Genomic DNA, 17,595 nt, shown 5'->3' with positions numbered 1-17,595 from the left:
GCCTTCCCCTAGCCGCTGCAGCCACTGGGGGAGCACTGTGTAGGAGCACTAGAGTAGGAAAAGGACCCTGAGCGACAGACACTAAGGGATTGCACAAGGGTGATTAGTTGATATTTTAATTTTGATTGCTTGCGAATAATTTTATGATTTTTGTTTGGAATGTGTGTTTTCTGATGGCTCTCATTTCAGCTTTGTGCCCAGGAGGACACTATGATGTTCCGTGACAGAGGGATGGTAAGATGGGTAAATGGTGAGCAACGGGGATCTGGGGTTTCATTCATTGGAATCAGAGTCTGATGAGGCATTCATGGACAGCCCATCTGGAACAGGGATTTACTGCCTACCTCCTGCCTCCCTCCTCCTCCTCTACCTACTCGTCTTTCTATTCCTCTTGCTCATCTTCCTCCTCGTCCCCCTCCTCTCCCTCCTCCTCCTCCTGAGGTGGTCCCACAATTCCTGATGGCAAGGGCTGGGCCCTCATGATGGCCAAGTTGTGGAGCATGTAGCAGACCACCATGAAATGGGACACCCACTTGGACAAGTACTGGATGGCTCCTCCAAGGCAGCAGAACCATTGCTTGAGCACCCCGATGGTCTGCTTGTTGATGTTCCTGGCGGCAGCATGGCTGTCATTCTATGAGTGTTGGGCAGGAGTGGTGGGGTTGTGGAGGGGAGTCATCAGCCAGGTGCAGAGCGGCTAGCCCTTGTCTCTGAGCAGCCACTGGCGCAGGATAAAGGCATCATAGCTGTTGCCAGGATAACAGACATTCACTATCATAATGGACGTGGTCGCACAACAACTGCACATTAAGAGAGTGGTAGCCTTTGCGGTTGCGTAACATCTCAGGATTAGTATATGGTGCCCGCAAAGCCACTTGTGTGCAGTCGATGGTGCGCTGCACCATAGGGAAGCTATATGCTTCTGCTCGTCCTGCTTCACTCTTTTCAGAGAGAAGACAATGAAGTCCCTTCTCATGAAGGAGAGAGCCTCCATGACCTCCCGGATGCAGAGATGGATGGCAAACTGGGAGATGTTAGCTATGTCTCCTGCTGTAGACTAGAAGGGTAGGATTTTCATTGGGCCGTGGAGGCGGGATTGGAGGCGTGTGAGGGTTAAAGTCCCGAAGTCAGGGGTCCGCAATCATCCAGCCCCCAACCCGCCTCCATGCCAGTTTCAAAGGAGGCGGGTACCCGCCCCGCACTGGGACCCGCCTCCCCGAGGCGGGAAGGGGATTAGTGCCAATTAACTGCCTGTTAACAGGTAGTTAACAGGCAGTTTTTAGCCTAATCCCTATTTTTAAGGTTGAAGTGTGGGATTCCCGACAGCTCCAAACCACGCCAAGTTAGAGGAGGCAGACCGTCGGGATGAAGGGCTTGGAGGGGTCGAGATGTCCGGTGTTCAGGTGAGTGATGGGTGCATGAGTGCAAAGGTAAGTGTGTTTGGTGTGTGTAAAGTGTTTAAAGAAGTTTTACATACCTTTACTTACTTTTACAGCCTTCCTTCCTTCAGGTCTTGGGAGTCCATCATCTCACCGGCACAGAAAGCAGAATGGCTGCAAGCTGTCAAAAATTGCAGCATTCAGCTTTCTGTTCCGGGGAGATCTCTAAATCATCCTGACAGGAAGGAATTAATTTGGAGTACAGATTGTCAGTGTTTGACAGCTTCAAACAGCTGTCAAATGCTGATATTTCATCTGTCAAAAGGTCTTGACAGATGAAATTTCAATCTGTGACGTCACCTGTCGCCGGGTGGCCCTTAATTGGCCTGCTGAGCCCGCTAGGCAGGCTCAACAAGGTCAATCAAGTCAAAATCACGTGGGTTGGCTACAACTCGATGGAGGCAGGACTACAACCCCGAAAGTTGTAGTCCCGCCTCCAATCTGACTACTCAATGAAAATCCAGCCCGAAGGATCCACTGGTGAAGAAATTGAGGACCATGGTGACCTTGAGGGCCACTGGGAGAGCTGTGGTCACCCTGCTCTCAGGTTGCAGGTCTGGTTGCAGGAGGTGGTAGAGTGCTCCTAATACACTGCTCCTCGCTTAAGTGGAGACAAGAGAAGTGCTCTTGGAAGACCCTACGTGGTTAAGGCCTCCTGTTGAGAGCCCTCCTGGCCCTCCTCCTCCTCCTTCTGTGCGCATCTTCTCTTCTTCGCTGCTTCCGTTCCCTCTCCCGAAGATACTCGAGTATGAGGGGTCTGCCAGTACAGCCCCCTTGACTGTGAGCAAGTGGTGTGAGCAGAAGTCATTAAATCAGAATCATGGTGTTCTGCACTTGCAGCCACACTCGCTGTGACCTCAGCAACTTTAAACAATTTAGAAAGCTGCAAGAGTTGCAGAAACTTAGACAGAGTCAAACTGAGAAACCATGTCAGCACCAAATTGTTGATGATGATTCCTTTAAATAGTGCTGCTGGGGGCTCCTTCCTGCTGCTGAACGTTTGGTCAGCAGGTTGGGATTAAGTGTGGGTGGTAAATGGAGTGGCGACGTCGAAAATGGCAGATCGTGCGTCAAATGAGTGTTGCACACCCATTGACACATGATCTGCCTCATTTCTATTTCTCTAGCAACTGAAGCGCTCCCGACCTGCTGAAAATGACGGCTGTTGTGGGACCTGCCTGACGTGGGCAGAACCAAGTCGGCTGCCATTTTTTCATCAAAACGGGCCTTAACAGCCGGCACTAAATCCCCTAATTTTTAGGTCAAGGACTAATCTTTCCTTTCTGATTTTTTTTTCGCATACTTTTTCTCTTTCACATTAAAGTTCAAGATACAAAAGCAATTGTTTGTTTCTGTGCCATTTTAATAATGTGAAAGATTACAAGGCTCTCCTATAAAACAATAAAGAATTGCATTTCGATAGCTTCTTTCACAATTTTGGGACGTCCTAAAGTACGTCACAGGCAATGAAGTACTTTTGAAGTGTGGTCACAATTGTGATATAGAGGACATTCCAACCAATTTGCAAACAGGAAGATCCTACAAACAACAATGTGCTAAATGCCCTGAAATTGGACCCTTTAGGTGTAAAATGGGGTCAGAAGTTATCAATTTCATGTGGCCATGTTCCACACCCCAAGATGACATATTGGCCTCGGAACAATATTCAGGCATCCCATGTGGCTGCTTTAAACAGGCTTTAGGTCTCTTGAATATGCTAATGAAGGGTCTAAGATCTGTTTAAGGACCTCTCTGAAAAATTGGTCGGCGCTGAGTGCAGTATGTGCCGGACATGGTCAGCTCAAGTTTTCTAGCGATTGCTGCTCCCTGACCAGGAGCTGCAAACAAAATCTAAGGGGGGAAAATTCCCTACCTATTGCCACACATTTGCACTGCTATCCTGACGAAAAATGGCAGCTGCCACTCTAGTGCCTTCTCTAGCGCAGCACTCGACGGCCAAAATTTTGGAGAGGGCCTTAGCGCTGGCCCTGGAGATGCAAATGGGGAGACCATGACGTCAGTCAGCATGCAAAACCAACTTACCATCACGCTCTGCGAACATTGACCTTAGCGTTGAGTTTAATGCTGGGTCCTAAACTCGCTCTGAAAAGCGAGCGCGCAGCAGACTGACAGAAATGCTGTTAGCACTTCTTAAAAGGACACACACAGTTTTCAGGTAAGTTTGCATTTAAGCTTTTGGAGTTTTTTTTTATTTTATTGAAGTAGTGGCTTGGTGCAATACATGTTAAAAGTTTTTAAAGTGTGCAAGGAGTGCTGCTGGATGCTTGCAAGACCTCGGATGGTAAACATAGGTAAACATAGAGATAGGAACAGGAGTAGGCCATTCGGCCCTTCGAGCCTGCTCCGCCATTCAATGAGATCATGGCTGATCTTCGTCTGAGATCACAGCTGATCTTACCAGTTCAGTACCCCGTCCCCGCCTTTTCTCCGTAACCCTTAATCCCCTTAGCCTTCAGAAATATATCCAATTCTCTCTTGAAAATATTTATTGAATTAGCCTTCACAGCCCTCTGTGGCAGGGAATTCCACAGGCTCACCACTCTTTGAGTGAAGAAATTCTTCCTCATCTCTGTTTTAAATGATTTGCCCGCTATTTTTAGACTGTGGCCCCTGGTTCTGTGCTCCCCTGCCATTGGAAACATTCTCTCTGAATTCAGCCTGTCCAGGCCTGCCATAATTTTATATGTTTCGATGAGATCCCCTCTCAATCTTCTAAACTCCAGTGAGTACAAGCCCAAACTATTCAATCTCTCCTCGTAGGTCATTCCCGCCATTCCAGGTATCAGCCTGGTGAATCGCCGCTGCACTCTTTCCATGGCAAGAACATCCTTCCGCAGATGGGGCGACCAAAACTGTACACAATACTCCAGATGCGGTCTCACCAGCACCTTGTACAGCTGTAGTAAGGTATCCCTATTCCTATACTCGAACCCCCTTGATATGAAGGCCAACATACCATTTGCCTTCTTAATCGCCTGTTGCACCTGCATGCTCTCCTTCAGTGACTGGTGCACAAGAACACCCAGGTCCCTCTGCACTTCCCCATCTCCCAATCTATTGCCATTTAGATAATAATCCACCCTCCTGTTTTTACCCCCAAAGTGGATAACCTCGCATTTATTCACATTATAGTGCATCTGCCACGTATCCGCCCATTCCCCCAACCTGTCCAAATCGCACTGTAGCCTCCTGACATCCTCATCAGAGCCCACCCCTCCTCCTAGTTTAGTGTCGTCAGCGAATTTGGAAATATTGCATCCAATTCCCTGATCCAGATCATTTATATATATTGTGAACAGCTGGGGTCCCAGGACAGATCCTTGCGGCACCCCGCTGGTCACTGCCTGCCACTCCGAAAACGAGCCGTTTATTCCAACTCTCTGTTTTCTATCCGCCAGCCAGTTCTCTATCCACGTTAATACTTTGCCCCCAATCCCATGAGCCTTAATTTTGCATGATAATCTTTTGTGTGGAACCTTATCGAAGGCTTTCTGGAAGTCAAGGTACACCACATCCACTGGCTCTCCCCCATCTATTTTACCAGTTACTTCCTCAAAAAATTCCAGCAGATTAGTCAAACACGATTTACCCTTTGTAAATCCATGTTGACTCTGTCCGATCCTTTCCCCATTTGTCAAGTGCTCCGCTATTTTATCCTTAATAATGGACTCTAGCATTTTGCCCACAACCGATGTAAGGCTTACTGGTCTATAATTCCCTGCTTTCTCTCTACCCCCCTTTTTAAATATTGGGGTAACATTAGCTACCCTCCAATCCACGGGTACTGTTCCCGAGTCAATGGAGTTCCGGAAGATGATCCTTAGAGCATCTGCTATCTCCAGGGCCACCTCCTTAAGTACCCTAGGATGTAGTTTATCAGGCCCCGGGGATTTGTCGGCCTTCAGTCCCCTCAACTTACCCAACACCATATCCCTAGAGATACTAATTTCTGTCAGCTCCTCCCTCTCATTAGTCCCTATGTTTGTCGATATTCCTGGGAGGTTATTTGTGTCCTCCTTTGTGAATACAGAACCAAAGTATGAGTTTAATTGGTCTGCCATTTCCTTATTCTCCATTATATATTCTCCCGAATCGGACTGCAAGGGACCGACTTGGGATTTTACCAGTCTTTTCCTCCTGATATACCGATAAAAGCTTTTGCAGTCTGTCTTTATGTTTGCTGCAAGTTTACTTTCGTATTCTATTTTCCCCTTCCTGATTAATCCCTTTGTCCTCTTTTGCTGTATCCTGTACTGCCCCCAATCTTCCGGTCTGGTGCTTTTTTTTGCCAGTTGATATGCCCTTTTTTTTAATTTTATGCTGTCCCTAATTTCCCTCGTTATCCACGGTTGAGTCACCTTTTTAGGTTTATTTTTATGCCAAACCGGTATAAACATGTTCTGGAATTCTTCCATTCTATCTTTGAATGCTTGCCATTGTCTATCCACTGTCAATCCCCCCAGAAACACCACCCAATCAATCTTACCCAATTCCCGTCTCATACCCTCGTAATTCCCTTTATTAAAGGAAGGCCTCTGAGAATACAGAACATGCTGGAAATACTCAGCAGGTCAGACAGCATCCATGGAGAGAGAAACAAAGTTCACCTCTCAGATTAAGATGCTGCCTGGCCTGCTGAGTATTTCCCGCATTTTATGCTATTATTTCAGATTTGCAGCATCTGCTCACAGGGAAGAGGAAGATGCAAAAGAGGAAGGCGCAGAAGAGGAAGATACAGAAGAGGAGGAAGAAGAAGAGGAAGATGCAGAAGAGGAGGAAGCAGAAGGAAGGATGTAACCCAGACAGCCCCATTCTGGCTGGGATATCCGCAATGGAATCATCCACCTGCGATACCAGTGACCACAACCCCAATTCCCCTTTCAACATTTGCCCCACACCTTACCTTCCCTCTGTTACTGTCCATCACATCATCGCTTGGCCACAATGCTGAAATGAAAGCCACCACAAAGCAAACTTTCCAATCCAACTTTATACATCTATCCATCCAATATGACATCAAGAAGTCAACACATCACCCTTATGCATTCTCTTAGTGACTGTCTTCTGCCTTTGCCTATCCTACTGATTTCACACAGTGCTACCCCAGTGGCTGCAACATATCTGGTGGAAGGTTGCTGACTTTCAGTGGGGGATACTGCAAATGGCTTTGCTGGTCGACCTTGAGGAGCTGGTGGTTGGGAGTGTCGTATCAAGTGATGGTGTTTCTTCATCATGCTCCTCTCCCTCATTACCTTGGTCAACCACTGGCTGGGCAGGCTGCATTTCTTGGGTGCATGAAATGGGGAAGGCACAAGGGTGGATTTGTATTAAGGGAGGGCGGGAAAGCAAGATGTGCATGCGAGAAGGAGGATAATGTATGAGAATACCAGCATCTTGTATCCTTTCAGCCCCACCACTGGCCAAAGGCTCAGCCATGCCCCTGCCAAGAATGGCCTGTACTTGGAAGCTAGGAACGGGAGATGTGCCTCGTGATTGGTACAGATCGTTGGTAGGTGAGTGATTGGGGGTCATGCATTGAGAAGTGTGTGAGGCTAATGGTGCAGTTAATAGGAGATGGCTTTTGAAGATACATTCAATGACCTTGACCACTGGTCTGAGGTCATGAAGCTTCTTTGGGCACTGGAGCCAGGTTGTGGGGGCCACACTGCTGGCAGTGATGGCCTCGGCGATGTGGTCCCACATTGTTCTTTCTGGAGGGCCCCGGCCCCTGTGGGTAGAGGCCCTGTCTTGCAGTGTTGACCCCCTGCACAAAGCTGGAGTGCTGCATGCGAGTCCCTGGGTGCCCCCCTGCCCTGGCCTGTTGAGCCATTTGTGTTAGTGCTGAAGCACTTTCCCATTTTTCTTAGCTGCGGAAGGCAATTCAGCTTTACCAGCTCAAGACTCCCAATTGGGAATTCTTTTTAACGTTTTTTTTTTCAGAGGGCAGTTGAGCAATAAGGGCTAAAAACTGCTTATTTTTACATGAATTTTATTTTTTTTCATTTCAGGAGGCAATTCCCCTTTTAAGAGACCGAACTGCTTTCTGAAAAGACAGCCATGCTTTAAGAGAAGGCTGTTCATGTTGCAATGATGCTATGGCCATGCTGCATTGGGTCCTCCTGCCGAGACGAACATTACCAGAATGACGTTGCACAGTAACTTTAGTGCTGGGCTAATGTTACTTTGCCACCAGCACCAATTTAACAATCCTGCCAGTGCCACCATTTTCGGTGGTAGCACCGGCAGGTTTTTACGGCTATCGAATTCCTAGGCCTATGTTTTCATTAATATTTTTCGTTGTATAGAGCCAGTATAAGCAGGAGTTCTCCTTCTGGCTCCACAGCATTCCTGAAATCTATTCTTCTTCCCATGATATTTTTAAATATTTCATAATTAAATATGTGGTATTTTAAAAGGACATTTTACAGGTCTACATATTCTTTAAAAATTTTAGCCATGGTGTGGAGATGCCAGTGTTGGACTGGGGTGGACAAATGTAAGAAGTCACACAACACCAGGTTATAGTCCAACAGATTTATTTGAAATCACAAGCTTTCGGAGCGCTGCTCCTTCATCAGGTGAAGTGGAGAGATGCATAAAAACACAGCTTATATAGTCAGAGAATAATGCCAGATGATTACAGGTAATCTTTCTAACTGCTATTTATCACACCTCGGCAGAGAGATAATCACAGCAATCAAAGGTGTAAATGGTGTCCAAACAGGTCAGTCAGGAAAACATTACATCAAAGAGCAATGAGGTGGGGTCACAAGGGGTCAAATGTTGCAGATGCTGGGGTCTGTATGAAAAACAAAAAAACAGACAAAAAACATTTTTTTTGCTGGAAATCACAGCAGGTCCGGCCGCATCTGTGTGGAGAGAACAAGCCAACGACGACTCGAGTCTGGATGACCCTACGTCAGGTGCGGTTACATGTAGCGTGACATGAACCCAAGATCCCGGTTCAGGCCATCCTCATGGGTGCGGGACTTGGCTATCAGTTTCTGCTCGATGATTTTGCGTTAAAGAACCCATCCCCTATGGACAAGCCCTGCGAATACACAGGATCTGCTCAGACGAGGAGGAACGCAATGGACACCTACAGACGCTGAAAGATGCCCTCGTAAGAACGGGATATGATGCTCGACTCGTCGATCGACAGTTCCGACGGGCCACAGCGAAAAATCGCATAGACCTCCTCAGAAGACAAACACGGGACACAACCAACAGAGTGCCCTTCGTCGTCCAGTACTTCCCCGGAGCGGAGAAACTACGCCATGTTCTTCGCAGCCTTCAGCATGTCATCGATGATGATGAACACCTCGCTAAGGCCATCCCCACGCCTCCACTACTCACCTTCAAATAGCCGCCTAACCTCAAACAGACCATCGTTCGCAGCAAATTACCCAGCTTTCAGGAAAACAGCGACCACGACACCACACAACCCTGCCACAGCAACCTCTGCAAGACATGCCAGCTCATCAACACAGAAACCATCATCACACGTGAGGACACCACCCACCAGGTACATGGTACATACTCATGTGACTCGGCCAACGTTGTCTACCTCATACGTTGCAGGAAAGGATGCCCCGGAGCATGGTACATCGGCGAGACCATGCAGACACTGCGACAACGGATGAACGGACACAGCACAACAATTGCCAGGCAGGAGTGTTCCCTCCCAGTCGGGGAACACTTCAGCAGTCAAGGACATTCAGCCTCCGATCTTCGGGTAAGCATTCTCCAAGGCGGCCTTCGAGACACACAACAACGCAAAATCATCGAGCAGAAGCTGATAGCCAAGTTCCGCACCCATGAGGACGGCCTGAACCGGGATCTTGGGTTCATGTCACACTACATGTAACCACACCTGACGTAGGGTCATCCAGACTCGAGTCGTCGTTGGCTTGTTCTCTCCACACAGATGCGGCCGGACCTGCTGTGATTTCCAGCAAAAAAATGTTTTTTGTCTTTTTTTTGTTTTTCATACAGACCTCAGCATCTGCAACATTTGACCCCTTGTGACCCCACCTCATTGCTCTTTGATGTAATGTTTTCCTGACTGACCTGTTTGGACACCATTTACACCTTTGATTGCTGTGATTATCTCTCTGCCGAGGTGTGATAAATGGCAGTTAGAAAGATTACCTGTAAACATCTGACATTATTCTCTGACTATATAAGCTGTGTTTTTATGCATCTCTCCACTTCACCTGACGAAGGAGCAGCGCTCCAAAAGCTTGTGATTTCAAATAAAGCTGTTGGACTATAACCTGGTGTTGTGTGATTTCTTACATTTAAAATTTTAGTTCATGATAAGGCTGTTGCCACACAAGTGCTGCATTGCTGCCTTTAGATATCAGAATCTATGAGGTTGCCAGACAACTTCTATCAAATGTACATCCCAGTCTCTCAGATGGTGTCAGCCATGTCTCAATGGGTAGCATTATCACCTCCAGGTTAACGCTGCAGTGCAATACTGAGGGAGAGCTGCACTGTTGGAGGTGCCGTCTTTCAGATGAGACGTTAAACCAAGGCCCGGTCTGCCCTCTCAGATGGATGTAAAAATCCCATGGCACCATTCGAAGAAGAGCTTGCTGTGTGCAAATTGGCTGCTGCGTTTCCTCCATTACAACAGTGACTACACTTTGAGAGTACTTCATTGGCTGTAAAGCACTTTGGGACATCCCGAGGTCGTGAAAGGTGCTATATAAATGCAAGTCTTTATTTCTTTCTTTTGCTATCTTCCTGCATTCACCACCTTCCCATTCTCCTCCCCACCAACCTGAGGGCACTGCCGGTGGGCAGCTGGGCTAAATTGATTCTGTTCAAACCGGTGAACTGCCTCTGGATACACAATTAACATCTGCAGCTCACCGGAAATATGAGGCCCAAGATCCAATTTAAGTTGAGCCTCAGGTCTCCGGCTTCTGGCATAAGCTCCCAACGTGCCGTCAATTCTGCACCCAAAAATGGGCCTAATTGAATTTATAGCCTGCTGTCTTTAGTGATAATGCTTAAGGGATTTACACTTACATAGGGAAATCTCCCCTGCTCTGTTTAAATATTGCTGTGGGATCTTTAATAGCCACCTGAGAGAGCAGATGGGGCCTTTGTTTAATGTCTCATCCAAAACTTGACACCTCCGACAGTACAGCACTCCTTCATTGCACTGAAGTCAGCCTAGATAATGGGATCAAGGGGGAGAAAGTGGGTGGGTTAGCACCTCCCGTTAGCGCCCCCGAGGGGCGATAATGGGGCACTAGCGACTTACCGCTCAGGCATGTGAGATGAACGACTCCCACTAACTTGGCTGGGAGATTTGCGGTGGCAGTAACACATTGTGCCACGATCTCCTGTGCCTGGAGATCATGACATCATTGCCGTGCACATCATCCCGGTAACACCCCGGGCCCAAACTTTGGTTCCGCCCCCTGCAGCATTACCGGGCGAAAACCGACAGCTGCAGGAGGCATTGTTTGGGAGGCCGGGCGCTTCGGTGGTGAAAGTTAAAGTGGAGGTTGCCGAGTGTAAGGGGACAAAAATGACTGATAAGTTTGTCTCCTATGCTTGCTTAGGAATGTAGGACCTAGACAAAACAGGAACTGTAAAGTTAATAAGCTGGTCTTGTGTCCTTGCTTAAGGTAAGACAGGACATACAGATTCTCAAAGCATGATTCTGTAGACCAATCAATGAGCATAAAAGGTGGGTGCACGAGAGGTGCACGCCTCAAGTTAGGGTATAATTGCTGTACGTATTTGATACTCGGTGGAAGAATCCTTTCTCTGGGATGAGACTGAGATTTTCCCCTTTCATATGCTTGAATAAAGATCGTGAAACTTATCCAATGTGTCCGTCTGGTGAATCCATGGTTGCTATAGGGCAAATGTCGACCCCTTATCTCAGGGGGTCCACTTGAGAGGAGGGAAGACTTCTCTTTTAACCCAACAATTGGCGTAGTCGGCAGGATACAGACTCTCCGACCTGAACAATGTGTCAGCTGTTGGGGTGTGTATCTTTTAAATACCACCTACAAGTTAGAGCTGATACATTGTGGATTGGAAGGGGAGATAAATCTGTATAAAAGAACTAAATATAGCAAACCATGAACTGACGGGAAGCGAGGAATAAGCACGATATGGGTTATGAGTAGGTCCTGAAGCACGGCCAATGAGGCAATGCCAGCGAACCGGTATTGGTCATATATGGCCAGGGCAGACAAGAAGGAATACAAGAATAACCTAGGGGCGACATACTGACCCCAGCATTTTACAGGTTAAGAATAGATCCTGAAGCGTGGCCAACGAGGCAATACCAGCGAACTGGTATTGGTCATATATGGCCGGCGCAGACAAGAAGAAATACACGAATAACCTAGGGGCGATGTAACGACCCCAGTGATCGTAAAGAATGGCCAACGGGTATGACTGGGGACCAGAGGGGTCCCTAGTAAAAATTCTATCAGAAAAGAATGCGAAACTAATAGATATGATGAAGAAAAACGATTGGCAACCGAACGACCCACCGGTAAAACAAAGAGAATGGTGGGCTAAGGATACAAAACGAAAGGAAGAAAAGCTCACCATTTTAGTGGCTCGTGCATATTATGAGTTGAGTAGACGTACTCGAATTTGGACTAAAAATGGGTGCCAAAATTGTACCTGAGTACCAGTAATTTAAGAAAGGTAATAAGAAAAAAAATTAAAGTTTTATCGACACTGAAGCTATCAGTTTCTGTCCAAAACAAGTAAAATACAGGATTTGCTGAGTGAAAGGAATCTTAAAAGGAATGCTGGAATCTCAGTTTGTGTGAAAGTGCTTGTTAAAAGTGTGGAAGTTTTCTGTCTTTGAAAGTGTCTGTTGTGTTTGCTTTAGCTCCACCCACTCTTTTGAACAGAGAGCTAAAAGCTGTTTAACCCTTTGAAGACTTGTCTCGCATGATGGACAAGCGTGTGTTGTTTTAAGTTTGTTAATTGTTTTACAAAAGATAAGCTTCAGCCTTGAAGTTACAGTTGCCAATGTGCCTGGAAGAAAATGAAATTGAATGTTTACAAGGCATGGGTGATTGTTTCTTTGTTAATATGGCTTCTTTCTTTCTTTTCCAAGTGATACTGGTTAGTTTAAAAAAATTGATCTGGATTAAATTGGAGTTATGAGGTTAATTAATCTATTAAAACCAGACTTTCATTGTGGCCACGGTGAAATTCTGGTTGGTGTAAATTTGTGTAGACCGCATTGAATAAGATAACTCCACGAGAACATCCGATAGTGGCAGGTCCCTCTACAATATTCAATTGACTACGGTACTGGGAGCCCTACAGAATGCAGGACTAAAGGTAAACCCTAGAATGGTACAGGTAGGGAAGGACGAAGTAACCTATCTAGGATACATAATAACACAAGGGACGAGACAAATGCCCGAAGACAACAAGGAGGCTATTAGAACGATGCCAAGGCCAGGAACTGTGAAAGGGGTCAGACAGGTACTAGGGCTATTTAATTATTGTTAGAACTTTATCCCAGAATATGCAGGAATGGCCCAGCCTATACAGGATTTGATCAAAGGGGGGAAACGACCCCAGGAGACGGTGGACTGGGGCCCCGGCCAAGAAACAACATTGTAAAGTTAAAACAAGCCCTCGTATGTGCTCCTGCCCTGGGATTACCAGACCAGAATAGGCCATTCCACATCTATAACTACCACAGTAAGGATCATTACAATGCGGTAGTAACCCAAGTGCATGGGGATAGACAAAGGCCGGTAGCGTACTACTCCACTAAGCAGCAGCCTGTTGCTGCAGGATTGTCCAGATGCGTTGCTGCCCTCGACTGCGCTGTGTGGGCCATCAGAGTTACTGAACCAATAGTAATGTCAGAACAAATTATCCTACATACCCAGCATACCCTAGTAGAGTTTCTTAACACAGGAAGGCTAAGAACTGTATCAGATGCGCGTAGAGCCACATGTGAGGCGATGCTCATACCCCACAATGGCACAGTAACAATAGTTAAAGACAACGGTAACAATCCCGCAGGGTGGATTATAACGGAAGGAGAGGAACATCAGTGTAACCCAACAGGAAGTAAAGGGGAAAATAGTCATGTTGGTGAAGCCCCGCTCGAGGAAGCGGAAATGGATTTATATGTAGCTGGGTCCCGGCGATATATAGACGGGACACCACGAACAGGATGGGCAGTGGTAGATGGCAATGGACAGGTTAAAAGGGAAGGTCGGCTAGAAGGAAGCATATCGGCTCAGGTAGCAGAATTGGTGGCTTTCACCGAAGCCCTGAGGTTAGCTGAAGGAAAAAGGGTAAACATATATACATCAGGAGGAGGACCCATAAGACACGAGAATATAATCAAGGAATTAGTGGGAGCCTCCCTCCTACCCCAAGAGTGCGCAATAATAAAAATGAAATTAAGGGCAACCCCTAGCCGGACTATAGGACTGACACCCTTTGAGTTAATGACAGGAAGAGCAATTAAACTGCCTGAGGTACTGGTCACAGGAAGTGAGGACGTAGGACCATATAAAGATAGAATTCGGAGGTTTGTGATGGAACTCTGTAAGCAATTACATTACCTGAAAGCACAGGCTAGGGGTCAGCAAGTAATTAAAGACTTAGAGAACGGCATCAAGGAACAGAAAGTCCAAATACCCCAGGTAGGCAGTCAGATAAACCCAGAGAAACCCGGATTCTCGCCAAAATGGACCGGCCCCATCAGGTAATAATGGTAAGTGACACGTGCGCATGCGTAGATATAAAGGGCACCGACAAATGGAAACACTGGACCCAGTTGAAAAGGCATGGACCCTAATTAACCGGTGACAACCGGGAAATATGTTTTACAGGATCTTATCCCTTATAGGGGGAGCCACGGGAGAAGCTGTGCAGGCCGGCCAAAGGGAACAACAAGGCCTGTATTACAGAAACTCGAGCGACGTTAGCTGTGATCAGGAGCAAAAGGGGGATTGGTAATAAAGAAAACCAAGAATAAAATACACTTTGGGGTACGCCAACGAATGATTACGGTGTTCCTAAACCTAACGGATATAACCATTCCCAGCTTCTGTGGAAAGGAAACCATAAGCCTGTACAATAACTTGACCCTGCGAGCTCTTGAAGGCCCTGAATCAAGAACCATGACATTTAATGCGAAAAGGAGGACAGGTAGAAAAGGGGACCAAGAGAAAAGAGGGATACTAGAAATGGCAGGAGTTGCGACAGTGAACACTATAGACCTGCATACCATAGATGATTGGGTTGATGCCCTAGTCCGAATCTTACAAGAATTGTTGGGTAGGGAAGGGGATAATCAAAGACTGCAGGCACAGCTAGGTGGTGGTGCGGAGTGAGAATTGCTACAAGTGGCACACATGTTGCAGGACCACGCCAGAACTATAAATTTGATAAACAAAGTGGGGGAAGACATGATCAGGCAACTACAGTCAGAAATAGTTTGCGCAGGGTACGAAGCAGCGATACTCAGTGAAGTATAACTTAACCTAGAGCAACTCCAAAATGGAGAAGTGCCGGATTGGATACTGAATGATGTATTTACCAATTGGACCTTAGATAAAAACATGACTCATACGTGTGAGGTACAGAGGAATAGTCATGCTTGGATACCAAAAGCTAGATGCATAACCGGACATTTAAATATAATAGGATTTGTACTATCAATACCGCAGTATGATGTAACAAAGGGAGATCCCTTATACCAAACAAACAATATAGGGGAGATAAGGAATCAAACTCGCTTGCGCTACCTTGACTTGTCCAGACATGTGATTAAAGAGAGCAACAGTACGAGGGGTATTAACATAGATGATTGTTATAGAAATAACCAAGTTGTTTTATGCCGAGATCCACCAAGAATGACCAACGATGACTGTGGTTATGGCCGAATGGAAGGGTGCACATTGAGTATCACGCCAATGACACGGGATTCCGAAACAACCGCCGCCCCGCGAGGGAATGGAGAATGGTGTGTGAGCACCAAGGCACCCAATATGACAGTTACGAATAAGGGAGGGATCACCTCCTGTGTCATCACGGATACTGACTCCTGCTTTACCCCACAAGAAGAGACACATATAAACGGGTATATCATATATCCTGAACTAAAAGAAGAAACGATTAATGGGACAATGACGGACACTATCCGAGAAGGGTATACAAAGGCAATAAGCCCACAAGGAAATCCGATATCTGAACTGAATGAAGAACAGACCCAACTGGAGCATGACATTCAGAAGCAGAGACAAAAGTATGTTATTTTGATGGAAGAAATTGATAAGCTACAAAAGGACACTGAAGAAATGTTGGCTAGTCGGACTTGGTATACTAAGTTTTGTAATGCTAGACTCAATGTGCAAATACACCCCTGGATAAGGACAATATCACATGTATTGGTTGTCATACAAGGCGTTGTATTGGTGATCTTGTTGTTGTTATCCTGTCATAAATGTAGCAGGAATAAGAGACAAGCCATAGCGAGAGCAATAAGTAAAAAACTGGATAAGGCAAATTTAAAAAGTCTGGCAGAAAGGACATATCTTATATAACCTCGATGGGAAAGTCAACAGGCGGATCCTGCAGTTTGGGAAGTAGCTACCCAAATGGAGGGACAAACCTAGGGCTCACCCACGAGAAAGTAATAGGGAAATGGCCTGGCTTGGGCATATAGCCAAGGGCCATAAGGGGGGATTGTAAGGGGACAAAAATGACTTCTTAGAATTAAAAGTTAGAAGAAACTATAACTTCTTAGAATCACAATTAGTAGAAACTAGAAGGCTGATAAGTTTGTCTCCTATCCTTGCTTAGGAATGTAGGACCTAGACAAAACAGGAACTGTAAAGTTAATAAGCTGGTCTTGTGTCCTTGCTTAAGATAAGACAGGAACTGTAAAGCTAATAAGCTGGTCTTTTGTCCTTGCTTAAGATACAGGACATACAGATTCTCAAATCATGATTCTGTAGACCAATCAATGAGTGTAGAAGGGGGATGCACGAGGGGTGCACGCCTCAAGTTAGGGTATAATTGCTGTATGTATTTGATACTCGGTGGAAGAATCCTTTCTCTGGGATGAGACTGAGATTTTCCCCTTGCATATGCTTGAATAAAGATCGTGAAACTTATCCAAGGTGCCTGTCTGGTGAATTCATGGTTGCTATAGGGCAAGTGTCGACCCCTTATCTCAGGGGGTCCGCTTGAGAGGAGGGAAGACTTCTCTTTTACCCCAACACCGAGGTAAGTAGGAAAATTTGTAAACTGCTTTTTTTCCAATTTTTTTCAGTTCTCCTGGGCTGCGATCGATCAGCCCGGCACTCTGCTGGAGTGCAAGGGGCTGATCGGGCTACATCGTGGCTGCTGTTGGGGACCAGCTAGCTGGTCCCAATGCAGAGCCTTTAAGGGAGGGAAGGAGCCTCGGATTGCAGTAGCGCTGCACGGGGCCCGTCTGCGTCCTTTAGCGCTGCAGGAAGGAAGTGGAGTGCTTGATTAAACGCTCCACTTCCTTCCTGGAGCGCAAACACCAAATTTAGAAAAAGCTAGGAATCATTAGCGCGTGGTGCTAAGTTTTCCAGCTTTCAAAAGTTACCGCTCCCAAACGGGATTGTTGCGTTTGCAAATATAATCCAGAGGCTGTATGCAGAGCTCAGTTCTTGTTGCTTTTAATGGCTGATCCAAACACACACTTCCAGGCAAAAGCAATCGAATACCTATATCCAATGTCAGACACAATACAACGATAACAGCACTATCAAACTCCATGTGCACAGGCCAAGGCAATCGAGTACCTATCACCAATGTCAGACATAACATTTCCTCCCCCCTCACAGAATTTCAAACATGAAATGTAGTGACAAGGTCCTGTAGATGGCCAGGGCAAGAACGTGTATGAACAGGCCGAGGTGCGGACTGGTGAAGAGCAGGCCGAGGTGGGGACTGGTGAGGAGCAGGCTGAGGCACAATATCTGCTTGAGGGTTGGCTGGCTGAGCCACATGTGAATCCCGCCACTCTGGGGGTAAGGCTTGGGGATTAGATCCATCTAATCCCGCATCAGGGGGTGCTGGCACCTTCCGAAGGTGGCTGGCATGCCACCGAGAGCCGTCAGTGAGGCAA

General features: G+C 46.5%; 1 pseudogene; it reads left to right on the top strand.

The window, feature by feature from the left end:
• The first annotated feature begins 14,491 nt into the window (after positions 1 to 14,491).
• LOC147114925 (uncharacterized) lies at positions 14,492 to 16,036 on the top strand (annotated as a pseudogene).
• Positions 16,037 to 17,595: the final 1,559 nt, after the last annotated feature.

The sequence above is a fragment of the Somniosus microcephalus genome, chromosome 7 (assembly GCF_052327205.1).
Source record: "Somniosus microcephalus isolate GS21.2 chromosome 7, FLI_Smic_1.0, whole genome shotgun sequence".
Classification (NCBI taxonomy): domain Eukaryota; kingdom Metazoa; phylum Chordata; class Chondrichthyes; order Squaliformes; family Somniosidae; genus Somniosus; species Somniosus microcephalus.
This window is presented reverse-complemented; position numbering and strand designations above follow the sequence as displayed.